At 40.2% G+C, this 15171-nt stretch overlaps 1 protein-coding gene across 1 annotated transcript in view; it reads left to right on the forward strand.

The window, feature by feature from the left end:
- Positions 1–6660: 6660 nt before the first annotated feature.
- The window catches only part of TENM2 (teneurin transmembrane protein 2), a 696995-nt gene continuing 688484 nt past the window's right edge, over positions 6661–15171 (forward strand). Inside the window, exon 1 of the mRNA XM_080995195.1 lies at positions 6661–6679. The gene's annotated coding sequence lies outside the window, so the exon portion shown is untranslated. The remainder of the gene's footprint in view (positions 6680–15171) is intronic.

The raw sequence follows: 15171 nt of genomic DNA on the forward strand, positions 1-15171 counted from the left end.
ACATACAAGAGGGAGCAGCCATCTCCCTCACACTTAGCCTCAACTCTGCTTGGGTGGAAAGTCAAGGCGGCAGCTTTGCCGCTGCGGCACCCCTCTCCTGCACTGGGTGGAGGGTAGGAGGAGAGGCAGTGGCAGCTGTGTTCCTGCAACGGCGTCTGTCTGCTGTATAGGGCTGCTCCCAGCCGTGGCTCTGCTCCTGGGTCAGGTCTGATCCTGGAGGCGGAGAGAAGGGGCAGAGTTGCGGCAGTGTTGCCACCCCTCTCCTCAACTGGGTAGCACTACCCAAGGATGCTGCTAAGGCAACATTCTCATGCCCTGCCTGGCCGCATCCCCTTGGCGTGCACGACCCTGGCACAAAAAAATTGTGAGTGCTCAGCCCCTTCATGGGGAATGTTGTGTGGTGAATGGGTAGATATTCATAAAATGCATCACTTTTTTATTTATTTAAAAAGTCACTTATAACTATCAAGGTGGGACAATGTTTGAGGATGTTGTAAACCTCTTTTTCAAAGACAATCTCTGTTTAAGGAAATACCGTATTTTTTGCACAATAACACTCACTTTTTTCCTCCTAGAAAGTAAGGGGAAATGTCTGTGCGTGTTATGAAGGGAATGCCTACGGGTGGCATGCCTACAGATTTTCCTCCTCTGAAAACTACGTGCATGTTATGGTCGGGTGCGTGTTATAGAGCGAAAAATACGGTACTTTCCCTGAAACTGAGCTCGCTACAATGGGACACATTAAGTTGTGCAGGCAGTGTGGGCTGTGCAAGTCACTGTGATATTTCTATGTACAAATCAGATGGGAACTGGCCAGTTTTGACATATCCAATTTATCCCATTTGGACATACTGCATTATTAACAAACTATGAGGAGAAAAAAATAGATTAAAAAGTCTTAAAGCAAAAATGCAGACACTATTTAAGCAATGCACTTTAAAAAAAACCTCATGTACATGATTCAGCAATAGATTGGGAAGCTTAATTTTGGATTTCTGAAGCTTTGGTGTTGTGAATATTAAGGGTACACAATTGTTCTTGATGTGTCCAGGATTTTCATCTGCTTCCTCTTTTGTATACCTTTCCTCAAAGACTGTGCTATTCTTTATATGTGCATTTCACCCCTGAGAACAAATGTTTCACTGTTCTTTTTTCTATGATAAAAAAGATCAATGGCAGCAGCCTGACACTCATGAGCAATCTTATTATAGCAAACTACTGTTCACACCCAATGCAGGAAAACAATTTGGTAAAGAAATAGATTTGAATTTCAGGCTGCCAGAAGATTATTGCAAACCATGGAAAGAATACAATTTCATGAAATAATTACAATTGTGTTGCCGCTTACATTTCATAGAAATGTAGACATGTTACAGATATAGATAGACCTGAACACTGGGGAGGTATCTGCATGTTTCTGCTTACAGAGTAGTGCTTCTCAGGCCCCTCTGCATTCTCTTGTGCCCCTGAAATGTTATCCTTCCCCAGCTGCAGGGCACCCTTGAAAACAATAACCATGGAGTACAAGGAGCTGCTTTAGAAAGACAGGTGTCAGGGCTGAAACACAGGCAATGGTTCAAGGTGAGCAAGAATCTAGGAGGTCAAAGCCAAGAAACAAGCAGACCAGAAAGCAGGACTGAAGAGGAAACTAGAAGGCAGAACCATAAAACCATAGAAAGCAGGGCTTAAGGACAAACCAGTATGTAAATAGGAGCACCTCAAAATTCAGGGCAAACATGTTATTCAGACAAGGCTCAGTTTTACGGGAATCCCTTTTATGGCTTTTCTTGATGAAGAGGGGCCAGTGAGTCAATACACAAACACACACTCTGAATGAACGTGGTTTGTCTGTCCACCTGTTCTTTCTAGTTTGGATGCCTCTCAAGATAAAGTCTCAACAAAGTCAGTGGGTCTACTCTGTGTAAAACTTAGCTGAATGCCACCAACTATTGTTAAAAACAGTTTTGGAGTTTCTGAAGAGTGAGGCTATTGATCATTACAGTCCTATGAGTCTTGCTTGCATGAGACTTTATGATTAAGTAGATGCACTGGATGGAAACTAAGCTAGAGGTTTGTTACATGAGAACTGTGAAGTAAATATGATTTATTTATAGGGTCTGTGCTTAAATAAAAATACTCCAGTGTGAAAGTATGTTTAACGTTTCCATTAATGCATGGCATTAATTTGATAATCTAAACCATTGTGCATGGGGTAGGCTTTAGAATAGTGCCACTGGTCTGGGTACCTGTTTGGCACTGTTGCTGGGACGTGCTACGATTTGGGCCAGTGAAAGCACTGCAGTTAATCAATGCCAGACAGCTGCAATGTTCTGTCTCCCCAAAGTCAATGCCTGGTGTCAAATTGCATTTTTGGAAACATAACATGGTACCCATCCCATCATTAAATTGCCAGTGCTACTGGATAAGGGTCTGGTGGACAGGGGAGGAGGTGAGTGGCTGATGGCACTACAACAGGGCTGTCTGAGATCCTAAGTGGAAGTGGGTGCTAGCAGCAATCCATGTGAGGGCCCAGTGGTATTAAAACCCCAGGCAGGACTAAAGCTGGGTCTTTGTGTCTGTGTGTGATTACAGCATGGATAGGCAAACTAAGGCCTGGGGCCCAGATCCATCCCAATCGCCTTCTAAATCCGGCCCGCAGACAGTCTGGGAATCAGCGTGTTTTTACATGAGTGGAATGTGTGCTTTTATTTAAAATGCATCTCTGGGTTATTTGTGGGGCATAGGAATTTGTTAATTCCCCCCCCAAAAAATATATAGTCCAGCCCCCCACAAAGTCTGAGGGACAGTGGACTGAAAAAGTTTGCTGACCCCTGGATTACAATGTTGGAAGCTAAAGCATACATTACTCTGTGTCTACTTTTATATTTAGGAAGTTAAGACCATCCACTAATGGAACTTTAATAAAGGCAACCCCAAATTTGTGTGTGGGTTGCTTTCCGGGTCACTGCATGCATTTGTGGAACGTGCATTACCCACCCCATTACACCCCCATCATGCCCTCTTCCAGATCCAAAAATGGCCCATTTGTGCATGGGCACACGTTCTTTGAACATGTGCAAAATGGGAGTTTCCTGTACAGTGGTACCTCAGGTTAAGTACTTAATTCGTTCCGGAGGTCCGTTCTTAACCTGAAACTGTTCTTAACCTGAAGCACCACTTTAGCTAATGGGGCCTCCTGCTGCTTCCGCGCTGCCGGAGCACAATTTCTGTTCTCATCCTGAAGCAAAGTTCTTAATCTGAAGCACTATTTCTGGGTTAGCGGAGTCTGTAACCTGAAGCGTATGTAACCTGAAGCGTATGTAACCCGAGGTACCACTGTTTAGTACTTTCTGGTTGAGTGTTCTGTTATAGATTTAGTTCAAAATAAGTTGTGACATAACTTCTAGGGAATAATTTTTAAATGAATTTATGTTACAGTACGCTGAGGAGAATTATTTTGCACTCCTAGTTTAAGAAAAGGATATCTTTTAGATAAGGTATTAATTAGCAGATAGTTAATTTAGGGCAAAATACTGAGCTTAATGTTTTGTGAATGGAAATGAGGGTGTCCCATGCTGATTGAGCTTCTCTTTTTATGCCCATAAATTTTACCCATAGCTCAAGCTGTGTCATTTTTGATACCAACTAATTACATTCAATCTAAGTAGATGGACAGCTAAAGTGAATCAGCAGGACAGCGTTAAATTAGCTCTGTCCACCCATGGTATGCTTGTTAGGAAGTCATGAATACCTTCTATTGGCTTTCTGTTAGTTTGTACATGGCAGTATTTTCTTTTTAAATCTCATGAACAAAGAGTTGTGAATTACTGTACAAGATTTTCAGAGTTCTTGTTGGTGACAGTGCCAAAGCCTGAAAATGTTTTGTGACTTAACTTGGCTTCAAAATCATTTTAATGTTCTAATAAATATATTGGCTTAAAACTGCACAACAGTGTTATCAGAACATAATTTCTTCGCAAATATTTGCTCAAGTGCTGAAAGGCAATATTTAATATCCATAGCTGTAAAAATTGAAAAGTGTGAATCTCTTTTCCCAGAACATAAAGCATTTCTTTCTTCCAGATAATTTGGTTTTTATGTCACCAAACAAATGTAATTGTTTCATTGGTTAAATTGTTGTTTATAAAAATAAATATCAGTTATCACACATTTTCTATGATAAAGTAATATTGTGTTCACAGGCGCAGTGTGCCCACCACCTGGGTGCCTTGCAGCTATGTTCACAGAGACACGGTACAACTTTCTTGGACAAAAATAGGCCACGTTTACAGGTGTGTTTTGGCTTAGGCATTGGGTAATTTCCCAATCAGTCAGCGCGTCTGCTGACTGCCAGTCCTGGGGTTGATTCTGAGATAGGATTGCCCCATAACATACATCAAGTAGGAACAGCCCCTTAGAATCACCACCCTGGAAAGTGTTATGGCCCTCAGTCCCCACTCTGGGTTTCAGACAGAAACACCTTCCCTAAGAACCCTTTAAGAGACTACCAAGAAGGGGAAGTCAATGCTATATGGCCTCCCCCCTCCCCCATTCCTTATTATGGATCCCACCCAATGCCTTATCTGCCAATGTTGTAATGATTGCTATGAGGCAGGCAAAAACCCTGGTGGGTTTTCCCTGAGCCCTGCCCTCCCCATGGCACTATGTTTACCGTGCATGTTGATTGGTCAGTTTCACAGGCTGGCAAATTCAAACTCCCAATGACTGTCAGGAGAGGAATACTTCTCCCACCAGATTTTTTAAATTAGGGGGCTGGGTCTACAACAGAACAATATGTTTCAGTAGATCAGATTCAGGTAAATAGTTGCACTAGCAGGAACCAGTACAAGAAGTTCCATTAGTGCAATGACCTCCCCTCAGAAAACTCCCAGAAAAGAAATGCTTGTGCTGATGAAACAATCTTCTTAACACTGCATTGTATGCTACTCAGTGTTTTATTAACAAGAGTTACATATCTTCATCTAGGAAATGGCATACACATGCGCAAAACACCATACCCTTTATTGCTTAATAGATAACAGTGGTCTAAGCCTGAAGGTCAACAATTTCAGGGAGAATGATAATATTATTGCCTATATATTTATGATAATGTCTTTATGTCTCTAGGGAACCAGTTGATACAGTGGCTAGCATGCTGAGTTAGCAACCAAGTTATACGAAACAGTCTTGCACATATTAATTTCTCTCGGAGTTCCATGGTGTCATGTTCAGGGTATGTTCCCTGTTTCCTCTTTGGTTGTAGAACACAGGGTAACAGAGAGGCAAGCAGGACAAGTGAAATATCTCCATGAAATAAAAAATGCTGAGACTCTTAACTTTTGTCTTATAAAAATAAAACAAAGTGCCTGGCTGTAGAGGGATTTCTGCAATTACAATGGCATGTTTTTCAGTTGCCTTGATTATGGAAATTGTTTCTAGAGGCCACAGCTACATCTGTATAGGGTTCAGGTCATGGTACATTAGCTGTGTCCATACTAATGAATCCTTAGGGAGTCAACAAAGAATAAATTTACAATTAATCCATCTGTGTAGAAAAAAAGCTATGGTGGTATTTGTTGGGCTTCCATGGACAGCGGCACATCTAATATCCCAGTGCCCATTCCTCTAGCCTTCTTTTTCTTCTGTTGCACAAGCACTCACAATCCATGGAATATTCAGTTCACAGTTTTTATTAGGGGATTACGTGCTACATCACACTCTGATAGTTACTCCCAGCAATGGCAGTGATACATCCCCCTTTGCATTAAGGCAGCCTCACTGAATTAGGATTTTAGACTGTCACCTCACCACCACCTCATCAGCCAGTGGTTCTACTCAAGAGCCCTTTAGTATCGAGTAAATACACTTCAACATTTATTTACATAGTCATTCCTACATACTGTTTATATCACACCTTTCCCTGTAATGCATGCATGTGTCAGGGCACTCTTCTCTCTAGAGCGCAGTCTAGAAGGAATAGTATCAACCACACCTTTAGTCCTCAGCATCTTCCCCACATTCTTGGGAGCCTTGGCCAGAAGAATCCTGCTCCTCCCTTTAAATCTGTGCTCCTCCCCCAGTATCTGCTTTTCTCCTGCTGTTTAATCTCTTGCAGGAGACAAAATTTTCTCCTGGTTTTTCTGCTGTATGGTCCAGCTGGCCTGATAAGTAGGCCAATGCATCATTCCCAATCAAGCGGTGCCCTAGTTTGTCCTACAAATCTGGAGCTTTTCACCTGACGGTATGCAGTTTGGCCTCCCTAGATTTCTCCCATCAAGGTGGCTCAACCACGTTTTACATCTACCTATGTGAGGTGTTTGCAAAGAAGGAGCACTGAGAAGCTTTGTTGTTATAAGAAATTAAGAAAGAAGAATCAATTTGGTAAAGAATATATTGCATGCTGCAGTGTTTATATTCTGCACCCTGTAATCTACTCAAGACTGACACTGAAATATATCTTGTGAAACTTATACAACTTTCTTTGTGCCCATCATCAACTGGCTCCAGCATTAAACAATCTGCAAACTTACTGTTCATTTAGGAAACATCTCTACAGCACAAAAAGATTATCCTCTCTTTAAAGGGAAAATGTGCCTGTCCACAAACAAAAGAACTGTGAAGTCTTTCCTGAAACTGATTCAAGCATAATACCTACTCTTCCAGTCTTTGAGACTAAAAGGTAACTATTAAAATCAACATGATTCTCAGCTTTGTAGTTCTTCTCTATATTTACAGTGTATATAACAAAGATACCAACGTACTCCACTTCTGGGGGTGGGGGGGAATCTTTTCATCCTGTTTTTCCAGGCAGTATTCATCTTAGATGCTAACTTGTATCTCCTGATCTGGTTGTACAGAGATTGTACTTGCCACAGGCTTAACACAATTGTGGGAGACAGTATGGAAGGGATCAATAAAGCAGCATTAGACTTTGTGATAGTGAATCTCTACAGGACATTCTGGTTTAACTCTGTTTTCTGTATTAACACTCTATACTTTCTCAGTGGGAAAGTGGTATTAAAAAAACAGAAAGGAATAGAAGAACAAAATGGGATGAGGCATAAAGAAATCACATCTTTTCTTGTTATTTAACTAGGCTTTTTTTTAAAAATGAAAATAGGAAACAGTTCAAGACACATTTGCATAAAAGGAAATACACTGTGACACACAGATAAATAACAGGAGGTCTTCAGCTTGGCACAAAATAGGCAACAGACAGAGTTAGAAGGAAAATAAGGAAGTGCCTGATTGCGCCAACTTTGTCCTTTCTTATTTACAAAGGGTGTGGTTTGAAGGTGCATGGCACAGTCAACTTGCTGAAACTAAGGAGGTCTCAGTCTGATCAGTGCCTAGGATAAGAACCCATTTGGGAACTCCGTGTATGCTACCTTGGGTTAAGACAGGATATCAATGTACTAAATACGTTTAAAAACTTGATGGTGAAGGGTGTATGTTTGCAGAGAAGATAGCAAGAGAGGTCAAAATGACTAGTACATAAAAAGAAATTAGTATAAGATGTAGCTGACTTCATCCTAAAAATAGTTTATTCCTTTCACACTGTCAGTTTTAGGCACATCCCACTTTAATAAAAGTATACATAAATATTAGAAAAATATTGTTTCCTCACTCTTTCAAATTAGCAGCAAAACCAATGCTCACAACAATTAGAATTTCAGCATGATTGCCTAAGAAATAACTGCTCATTTTGCCCAGTGTTTCTCCAATAATAATTGCACCTCGTTTTGTGATACACAAATATGCGTACACATTGAGCCACAGAACCACAAGCACAGCTGTGATCTGAAAGTTCTGTTCATCTGCTAAAGAATGGATGCCTGAACAGTAGAAGAAGTGTGCATGCACATTAAAGCTCGTACCAATAACAAACATTGTTGGTCTCTAAGGTGCTACTGGAAGAAATTTTTTTATAATGTGTTATTCATTCATTTAGTTGATTTGGATACCCTGGTTTTATCCTGAAGGACCCCCAAAAAAGCTTCCATAAAGTAATAAAACATTTTAAAATAAAACATTAGGAACATAGGAAATTGTTTTACAATGAATCAGACCATTGGTCCAGCTAGCTCACTACTGTATTTGCACTGTTTACACACCATACATTTAAAGCACATGACTTCCCACAAATAATCCTGGGAACTGGGTTGTTAAAGGTACTGGTACTTCTGTGAGGGATAAACTCCCAAGATTCTTTGGGGGAAGTCATGTTTTAAATGTATGGAATACACACAGCCATGGACTCCACACTGATTGAAGTCTTTCCCAGCTTTTAAATACCCCATAAGTAATTTTTTTTTTAGTTTTTTCTAATCTTGTCTCTGTTGCTCCCTCCTTATAAGAGACCTTGTGGGGGAACCCAACTCTTCTTTTCCCTAATCATCTGCTGAATGATTGTTTACAATAGAATCTTAACCCTCCTCCCAAGTGAAACCTTCCTACTTTAAGAACAGTTCAATGGGAATGATGCTACATTAAGATATATCACAATTAGCAAGAGCATCCTTGGCTTAAGAAAAAACAAACAAACCTGGCTGCCACTCAGCCCAGTGATTTTCAGAGGTTTCAGGGAGTAGGATAAAAAACACCTCCCAAATATTTTTTATATATATATTTGAGGGCTTTTTCTTCAGTGTCCCATTACTGGAGAAACCACAAAAAACAGAAGAGAGTCACCAAAGTGTACATTCTTATTTGAGCTCTTCCAGTTGGAAGATAACAAATGCGGAAATGAAATGGATTCACTTCTTGCAAAGGTTGCACAATTTTCCACCAAGAAGGAAGCTGTAATGTATTTTTGATGTGGATTCCTTCCTTCCTTCCTTCCTGTACAGTACAATATTATACAATAGTAGCCATATACATACAATTTATATCTATTTAGCTACACAGTTATGGGACAGGTGTGCCATATCTATATATATATATAAAAGGGGAGAAAGGTTTCAGGAAAGGTTTTTGTCAGTCTCGGTGCAAGTAACAAGTACTAGAAATCTCATTAGCTGCCTGTCATATGAAATTTAAAACTACCTTGGCCACTTGTGGCCATTAAAAGCTCCCATGCCACAGTTTATAGGAGCAAAATATTTCAGTCTAGCACTATGGCCAAATTCCAATTTATCTAATTAAATTCTGACTAAATATCACTTGTAGCCTAATCTGTTACCTTCGTGCCTTTTAAGTGAGCTAAACAGTGTCCTTTTTGTGTCCAGTCTGGTAAAGAAAGTGTGTCTGAGGCTGAGGGGGGGTGGTTTGGTAATCAGTCATTTCCCATGAAAAGCTATTTTAAACATTAAGATGCACCATATATACATTTATCACTATGTCCAAGCATTACATGTAACACAGGTTGGTCATAGTTTTTTCAAGAATATGAGGCACTTTGTTTCAGTAGAAGGGGGCCTGTGCTATATCCACTGGTTACATAAAGAGAAGGGAGCTCTGTTGGTGCAAGATTCGCTCCACTACCCCATCCTACTACACAGCCCTGTACTGTATAGCCCAGCCCATACTGTTCAGGGCAGCCCACTGACTCTCTACAGGGGGTACCAGGAAAAGGAAAAGTACAAGCTGCCTTCCATTTATGTAACCACTGCATGCAATCCATCCTTTACTTTTTACAGCCTATATCCAATGATACTTCCCTCTCACTTACCTTGGCTCATAGGTCTGTCCTTGCTAAGAGGCCTAATCAAAAACAGCTACTCAGCAGCAGTAACAGGCAGCAGTAACACAGGGACCAGACATTGCCACAATCCCATATGCCAACTCTCTTTCCCCTCCCCCCCACCTTCTGCTTTCTGGTGACACTGATACAGGACCTAATAATGTCAGCCATAACATCCTATTCACCTGCTCGTCTTACAATGTGGCATATGCTGTCATCACCTGCAGTGCTCTTCTGCTTTCTTTATAAGGCAAACGCATCAGTCTCTATGCAAAAGCATAACCAGACACAAACCTGACATCAGAAATGGCAAAATTCAGAGAGCAGTGGGAATTTGATCCTCCCAGGGCAGAGTGCTGTTGACCAGACAGCTGCTATTCTTCCACGAAACAATTCTAATGAAGTACAGTGGTACCTCAGGTTACATACGCTTCAGGTTACAGACTCTGCTAACCCAGAAATATTACCTCGGGTCAAGAACTTTGCTTCAGGATGAGAACAGAAATCGTGCAGCGGCGGTGCAGCGGCAGCAGGAGGCCCCATTAGCTAAAGTGGTGCTTCAGGTTAAGAACAGTTTCAGGTGAAGAACAGACCTCCAGAACGAATTATGTTCTTAACCCGGGGTGCCACTGTACTCCAATGTGAAACTGTTGAATTAGAACTTACCAAGCAACTTGATTCTATTCATTTAGGTTTCAGTCATAACAATGGTTTCCTGTGCTACTACAGACAACCACAAACTTAATACTAGGATGATTTTGTTATCATCAGTTACTGATGTTGTGAATGGTTTGTTGTTGTTGTTGTTTAGTCGTTTAGTCATGTCCGACTCTTCATGACCCCATGGACCAGAGCACGCCAGGCACTTCTGTCTTCATTGTGAATGGTAGCAATGTTTATTTGAACACTTCACCTTGGAGCAGAGGGAAATGGTACATTGGATGGCTGTAAAGCCCTAAAGTTTTATTTATATACTCGGATTATTTACTTACAATATTTCTAACCCACTTCTGATTGTTCCTTTGGAGTATATGACATCAGGTGGATGTCAAGTGGATGTCACTGATAGAAAATGACTTCATGGGCCTTATTTGGACTGTAGGCCAGAGGTCTACTGGATCACCCTTACCCATATGTTTAGCGGCACTCTTAAAGAATTCTAAAAGGTTACTAACACCTTTCAGAAAAGGCACTTGCCTAAATCCACTATTTCCAGACGTCACTTTCAGATCTGCAAAATTCAAAGTATGTTTTTATTGTCTGCATTTACTAGCATGCCAGGTTCAGAGCAATGCTGTGAATGTTAGAAAAATATTTTATTGAATAATGTTAGGTTTTACCTAAGTTTACCTAGTTTTTTTCTTTTTTTCTTCTATTTTCTTCATTAATAAATTGCATTAACCAATATTTTAAGTTGCTTTGAAAGGGAAAGGAATATAATGTCTTTTTGTGTTTTACTTATTCTAATTTTTTTTTGTTTCTTATTTAGTATTTATCTCCTGTTAACACTTCCCTTTCCCAGTGTCAACTTGTTTGGGGAGAATGAATGGACGCTGTCTGGACCATATTCCTTTTTTCTGCTACATACAGTGATATGCGTCTTTCTAACTCAACTCAAGCTGTGTTTTACTGATGGAAATTGCAAGTGACTATGCCACTTTTTATTACAAATGCAGTGAAAATTTTAAAGAAATTGCTATTTTTTGTATAGTTATCAAATTTTGTTTCAGTTTCAAGTTGGCACATTGAGTTCATTTTGCTATATAAAGAAGAGTTTGTAATGTGTGGTTTAGTGACTAGGATCTGTTACCTGAAGTTCAAATCTCACGTCAATTCATCAATTTACTCAATGGTGTTGGGCAGGCCAGTAGACCTCTGTCCACTGTTCTGCTATATACAGATATTAATTATGTTTTAAGTTTAGTAAGGTAACAGTGATACCTAGTTGTGCCTAGCTGTGCATTGGAACTCTGCTTGTGCAACAGGACTTGCTGTTCCTCTGCTCTCCTGTCCTGTCTTGTCCTGTCCTGTGTAGTTCCCCAAATGCCACCCAACTCTATTCCATATAGCAGGGGGGCGGTATATGGCAGAAGAGTAATTCTGTATGGGGGGGGGAGAGTAATTCTGCTCATATAATGTTGGATGACACCCAAATAATACTTTGAACTATCAAAAACCTTTGTAAATGCTAAATATATTCAAGGAAATAAGGGGGAGATATGTGTTGCAAAAAAAGGAGAGGCTCCTATACCTTTTCAGTATTGTTGAATTGTCATACTTGTTTTGTAAGTTAAAATGTTATTTTCTCATGTGAAAATTATTGTATCAGGCTAACAATACTTGAGTATATGTGTCAATGCATGTTCCTCTCCTTCTGAAGTCCTTCATTCAACAGTACTGCATTGATTGTGGTAGGATTTGACTCAGCTGAAGGGTTCAGAATTTGACCTTCAGCTTTTGCTCAGCTGTGGAGCAACCGGATTACTGCAGGTTTGGCTATAACAGCTGTGTAGAGAATCACAATACCACCATTGCTATTCAAGAATCAAACCAGAGCAGTTATTCCCTTGCTTTCATGGGCATTAAAACTGATCCTCAGTTAAATAAAAAATAGATTTTCCCTATCCTACTTTTTCATCAATGGCAAACAATGAAATCACAAGTGAAGACTTTTTTTAATACAGGGTTTGCAAGAGTATTTGTGGGCAAAGTCAGTGAAGCTCATTATGGTACAGTTCCATCCAGTAATGCTTCAAGAATAACAGTATTTTTATTCTTTTGTCACTTTGGGAGATGAATCTAAGTGGGGGGTTTTTTTAGATGGATTCTTTTCTGGGAGTGTTGCACTCCAATGTTAGGAATATCCCAGCTCCAACCAATACTGTAAGTATCTAAATTTCTTTCTAATTCACATACGTTCCATCTCCACTTACAGGGATAAGCGTGATTCAAATATATAGTCGTTTACTAAAGAAAGAGCGAGTAAGCAACAGTAGACACAGTGTGACATCTTATCCACACTTTTTGTTCCGCTCTTTCCAGTCATAGGTTTGCACTTTAACTCTCTGTGTCTGAGCTTTTTTATTTTTTGTGCTGAGCTTTCCCTGGAAAAACTCTTTTAAAAGCTGAATTGGAGCAAACGTAGATATGGGTTTTCTGTGGATTGACATTTGTTCCAAGTGAGCTTTAAAGAGTGGGTTTTTGTGGGAACAACAACAACAACAAAAAATAGTGCTCGGATACAGAGCTTGAAATCGCAGGTCATGCCTGGAAAGATCAGAGGAAGGATACTTGTGGATTAGCCCTAAGTCTCTTTCTACAATAAGTAATTATTTTTCCTAATTATTTTGCACTTATTTTTTGTGAACTAGATTGGGAGAAATGGCAGGTGGCTTGTGTATGTACTGCAACAGGCTTTGATTAACCATTTCCTTGCATTGACTCATTTAAAGCTGCAGCAGCTGGGTGGACAATGAGCAAAGTGCAATTCCACAGTATTTTCCAGAGTATTTCCAGAAAAGTTGCGTACATCTAGCTTAAGTTCGGAATATATTGAATGCAGATGAATGGAGGAAAATGCTGTTGCTGTTATTTGTATCTTACTTTTGCATGAGCTTGTGTCAGTGAATTTCTAAAATGAAAAGTTTGGGTTCTGTGCCTGTTTGGATATCACACTGACCAATTCCATGTCCTTCCCCAAACCTGGAAGATATTCTTCCAAATCTCGTTTTTAAGCAGGTGATTATGATTACACATTTGAACTAAGAGTATTACCTCACATTTTCTGCACTGAGCCATGCATTGCAAATATTTTCTGCTATGTTGTAATGTGCCATAGCTCAAATGAAATCATTTATGTCTGTTAATTAGAATACTTTGTTCATGGAGGGGGGGGGTGTTTTAGATACTAAAAACTAACTGTAAATGGAAGGAAGTCTTCCTCTCATTTTAAACGTTTTGTGTGTGCATGTTTAGTTTTTGGCAGCTGATGTGTAGGTGTAAACAATACATTAATTACAAAATGTATGTCATGCAGCACAGCTTAATTTCTAAATAAGAGTTACCATGGAGTTGATATTGTCTGAAAAGCTTACTTGGGCCCTCTCCCTGTTCCCTGTCCATAGATTTGCAGAGATTGATTGATGTTTTTCAGTGAGGAGACAGTAGCAACTCGGTAGGGAGCCACCCAGAGTGGCTGGGGAAACCCAGCCAGATGGGTGGGGTATAAATAAAAAAAATTGTTATTATCAATTATTATAGCACTCTGCACATGTGTAATGACACAGGTTCCTTAAAAAGTGCTGTACCAGTCCTGCTGAGATGAAAATGGTAAGGGTAAAAATTGCAGCCCTACCAAGTCAAAAGTTACCAGCCTCTGGCAGTATCTATGTTTTCATTTTATCCCAACTGTTCCCCAAGAACATAGGGTTGCACTCTAAATAAGGCATATAGTAGGGGTTTCCTTTTGTAAAGGAGTCAGTAAATGTCTGCTTTCTTTCAATGTACCTTTTGTTATACCTAACGTTTGTGAGAACAAAACACATTAAAAGCATACTCTGTTTCATGTTCTTTGTATGCAACCTAATTTAATAGAAGGCAAGTGGCTTTTTTCAGCTACCATGTCTATAAAAGAACAAGTGTGTTTGTGAACTCAATGTAGTACAGCACATCAGCATAGTTTTGGATTCATGTTGTACAACAAATCTGTTATCCGGTTTACAGTATCTTAAGGAATCTAGTGATTTTGCAGTGTTGTTTTAGACAGAATGACTAAATTTTTTGCCAACCTCAATTGTCACAACTTTGGTGGATAAGGTCCTGGGTAGGATCCATAGTCATGGACGGGGGTGGGGTGGAGTTGTAAGCCTCTGCCTTCCCTCTCCAAGGAAACAAGGTATCCCATTAAAGGAATCGTAGGGGAGGTGCATTTGTCCGTAAGCCCAGAATGGGGGCTGAGGGCCATAGTATCCCCAAGGTGGCAGAACTGACAGGTTCTCCTATTTGATGCATGTCATAGGGAAATACTACCCCAGGACTGTCCCCCAGTGGTGATCAGCCAGCAGGTAGGTTGATTGATTAGGATATTCGATGCCTGAGCCAAAATTCCACTTGCATCTGCAATAAATGTTGTGGCCTGTTTTGATTCCAAGAATTTCATTCTGTGGTTATTATATTCCTGTGCACTTGGCAACATGGGCGGCAGGCTCACTGCGCCTGGGCATGCCAGCTTCCATGTATACAGCGGGCACCCTGTGTCACAGATTATGTTCCAATATGGCAACTGTGGGGTGGAAGGAACTGCATAACTTTGGGATGGAGCTCTATGTACCACCCTCATCACTGTCATCATACTTTCACTCTTTCACTGCAACTAATGCCTGAAGAGGGTGTTTGGGGTGTCTAAATTAGCACTGAGCAGTTCAGTATCTTGTGGTTGCTCTTTAGTAAACAAAACAAGAAGAGGAACCAATTGTCTTCAAAGCATATTT

This window comes from Podarcis pityusensis (assembly GCF_964106645.2).
Source record: "Podarcis pityusensis genome assembly, chromosome: 2".
NCBI classification, from domain to species: domain Eukaryota; kingdom Metazoa; phylum Chordata; class Lepidosauria; order Squamata; family Lacertidae; genus Podarcis; species Podarcis pityusensis.